The sequence below is a fragment of the Pinus tabuliformis genome, chromosome 2_1 (genome assembly GCF_031772625.1).
Source record: "Pinus tabuliformis cultivar Carrire ecotype Pingquan chromosome 2_1, CPIR1, whole genome shotgun sequence".
NCBI classification, from domain to species: domain Eukaryota; kingdom Viridiplantae; phylum Streptophyta; class Pinopsida; order Pinales; family Pinaceae; genus Pinus; species Pinus tabuliformis.
Genome location: NC_142299.1, coordinates 352,611,657 through 352,615,955, shown reverse-complemented (window position 1 = coordinate 352,615,955; position 4,299 = coordinate 352,611,657).

Genomic DNA, 4,299 nt, shown 5'->3' with positions numbered 1-4,299 from the left:
ATTGAAGGAATCTTTAAAGAATACAAATACTTAGCTAGATTTGGAAAGACTGTCCTCCTAGGCCAAAGACAGCAAAATTAAAACATTGGAGGACATTATTGTGGACCTAGGACATGATCCCAAGGACCCTAAGGGTGTTAGAGCCCTTATGAAGAAAAAAGAAGATGATATTGCTGCCCTTAGAAAACAATTGGGGTTGTCTTCTACTATGCACCCGCAAACTGCAGAGCTGGTGCAAGAAAAAGATGCTGAGGATACAATGGATCTACTGATGAGAATGAACGAAAGAATAATTCAGATGGAGAAATAATTAGAAAGAGCAGTGCAAGGCAAGTAGGGAGAGTCGACCTCCCAGCCACCTCAAACAGTTCCAACTGATGTCCATGTTCCTCTTACACAAGCAGCAGTGATCCCTCCTATCATCCCAGCATCCACAACAACTTCATCCACCATAGATGCTACAGCAGCAGCAACAACAATAGCACATGAATCTAGCATGAGCATGGATGAAATTATGAAACCTATCAAGGAGCTAGAACTTCAGGCAACAGAGATAAAAGAGGCCAAGGAAAAGCTGGCCAAACTAGAAGTGAGCTACGATAAGTCCAAGGTGACAGTAGCTGAAAAAAACAAGGGAAATTAAGGCCCTGAACGACAAAATAAAGGCCTTGGAGAAGGAGCTGAATTTGGAAAAGACTCTAGCTGAAATAAAAAAGATTTTGTGGGCCAAAATTGGCCAATCAATCACTAGACAATGGAAATCAATCCAAACCATGCATGAACAGATAGAATTAATAGGCCTAACTCAATTTGAGAATATGAGGGCTAGAGCATCATTTGGAAACATGCCTTAGCAGGCTACTAAAATGATTAATTTCCTTAATACTCACACCAAAGAAGAGTTGGTAGCATTAGACATCAGCAATAGGACAGATATTGTTCTGACAGCAAAAAAGGTGCTGACTCTAAGAAATTTTGTGCAAAGTCTAGAAAGAAAGTGTCAGGAAATGCAAGCAGAAGTAGATGACTTCAAGCTAAAGCTTGCAGCATTACAAAACAGAGGATTACCCAGCTTGTTAACCAGCATCGGGAGACTGCTGACCCGGGAGCAGTATGCCACTAGGATGAATAATTTTATTACAAATCAGATTACAGCATCTTCAAGTTCCTCAGAAGAAGCAGGCCCTCCCTCTGGACAATCTCTATATGATAAATTAGAAAACATGTTTTACATTGAGCATGAAATCAATCATCTTTTTGAGGTCACGCCCACTTTTTACAGATATACCGAGGCAGATGAGACATTAATAAAGATACAAAGACATCAGCTGCCTAGAGAAGATTGGTGGCAAGCAATGCTGGAAATTTTGCCCAAGTAATCTCGGTCTTTTTCCTCTTCATTCAGCTTCAAATTTTGGTCAAATTTTGGTCATCTACAGGTTAGCAGAATGGAGTACGCTGGCACTAGACAAAGCATAAAGACAACAGGTGGAGCAGGTCAAACCAATGACTCATCAAAGTGCTGGGATAGCAAGCTTGAAAAATGCAGATTTGAAAGGGCAGCCCCTGCCGACTCAGTTGGTCCCAAAAGTCAAAATTCTCTGACATAATGGACAGCTAATCCACTAATATTTATTGCAGCATTTACTTTCTTCATTTACTTCCTTGGAAGAGTTGGTGATGTAATTCATTACATGAAGACTCATCATCTAGATATTTTGTATCTTATTTTTGTATATATACCTCCCCATAGAATGTATTTGGGGTTGGTTGGTGATTTTCTCTCTGAGGAGCTGCGTTGTAAATTTTCAGATTTTCTAATACAAAGAGCTGGTGAAGTTCATGGTCTCTGCACTGTCTGGATGTGAAAGTAATGAATTGCGTTATGCTACAAAATTCCTGCGTTGTTTAATGGAACAATAAGTTTTTCTAAACAACACATATTTCATTAAAATTGGAAATATTTTATTACAAGGACATCACTAGAATTGACATTTTTGGTTATTTTGAAATTCTAGATCCACTATTTACTTCCAAATTTAATGAAATATGTGTTAAACCATGTTTTGTCTTTTCTGTGTTTTCCAAATTCACATATATGTTTCATGATCTTAGCAATAGAGAAAAAGAATAGCTCAGGACTTGTTTGAATGCACCCTCTACTCAATCTATGTTTCTAGATGTGTTTTCTTCAGAATTGGTCATAAATATCAATTCTTAATTGCTCATGTTTGCACTGATTCTTTCATTATGAATGTTGTTTAGGAATTCTTAATTGCTCCTAGATAATATTCTCACACTTTCCCTCTATCAGCATAGTGAAAGATCCTTGACTGCCTTTCATTCCCTGATTTCATGCCATCGATTCCCAGATTTGAAGATTTGTTTCATGGATACTTGTCTGGCTCTATAGCATTACCTCTTCCCCAACAAGCACTTTCAGCAGTACACAATCATTGACTCCATTGCCCAATGGTCTAAGCTATTTTGAAAACTGCATATCAGTTCTATTTGAAATCATCATCCAACCAAATTTAAAACAAAACCCTGTACATCATAACTAGCCTAAAATTACTCCAAAACAAAGCTAAAACATAAAGAGAGAGCCTTCTCTAGTTGCAGGTAGGCTAGGACCTGTAGCTAAAAGATTGGTTAGTGGTTACCTCGTCTGTATTCCCTTAGGAGCCAGGGAACAACCTGAGTGATAACAATCCCTACCTGGGAGTTATCTCTACATTTGAATACGGTGTTGTTGCATCAAAATTATAAGAATGCAGCTAACTATGGTTTATCTAAGTGTTGGTACCAGATGGTAGGCATGTTATTGAATTTATTTGATGTATTTCTAACTTGAGTTAATGTTTGAAAATTTGGAATTTTGGAGTGAATGTTTTAATCTTATCACAATAATGGTATTGAGCATTTCTCGAGACCATGAAAGGCTTTAAAAATCCAATGAAGTTCCTAAGACTTCAAGTAGAGAATACAAAGCAAAAAGGGCTTGCATATGGTTCAAGCAGTCCGAATCAAATTCGTAATGGAAAATGGGAAATTTACAAAAGAATGGAGGAAATCATAATCACATGTTAATCCTCCTAATCAAAATCTTAGTAGGAGGATCAATTTCAATCAGGGATTAACTTTTATTCCTGCATCATGCCCATCATCAAGAAGAACTTGTTGGAGAAGTAACACTATGACAGTAAGCATGTGATAAAATTTCCTGCCCACCTCTTGACATGGAATTTACCATCACACCATGCCCAATTTTTTGCATGAGCTTCCACCATGCCCCGATGTTATGGCATTGGGTTTTTTGATATGTAGGAAATGCAAATGAGTTAAGCTTGGGGCACAAAAAAATCTCACAATGTGACATCATCGATTTACACAGAAGAATGAGACCCGATGGGACCCCGACTTAAGTTGATGTGGTAGGAAACCTAGGTTGGGGTATGGCCACGTGGTTACCACATGTGACTCTAATATACATGGATCGATGGCGTAGCAAGAGAACTGGCCTGGCACATTAGTTGCATACATGTGGCAGGTAGAAAAGGGATTTTTAGATGGCCAATGTGGTTGGCTATGGATGACTCATAGAACTTTTAGTGCTTTCCACATAGCAAGGTGATACCATCATGACATCAGAAGAAGTTAGTGGGCATGTTCTATGTATCAAGGTGACAAAGGTTTGGTTATTAGTTGACAAGATTTGTGCTTCCGTCTAGCACGGGTTTTGTTGCACCCTTCCCAAGTTTTATTACAATTGATAGTAAGTGTGATAGAAGAATATTTATTGATTGATGCTCAACACACTATGTGTAACAACCCTTGATTGATTTTCTATGTAAATAAAAATAAGACCAAGGTCATGGGACATGTATTCCAAGCTGAATGTTGGGAAAAACATAGTGATGGGTATCACTAGTGATTAATTTATGGCTATGGAAATTGGCAAAGGCATTGGCAAAGAAAAAGAGGCAATAATTAGAATTTTTTTTATGTAATAAAGGAAAATAGGAGAAAAGGGATATGAAGGGTCACAGATTTGCATGTGAGGAAAGTGGAAGGAAAAATGAAGGAAAATGAAGAAAATAGAGGCCTCAATGATAAAAAATCGTGTGAGCATCAGTTCACAAATTTTTGTCAATTGATCTTTTGTTGGTCAGTTTTTTACAGTTTTTGGGTGCAGCTCTCTTTTATTCTCTCATTTTCTCATACCCTTGCACACTTAGAGAAATATTTCCGCATTCTTGGAGAACTTTGGCATACATTGGATTTTGAAAAAGAAGGAAA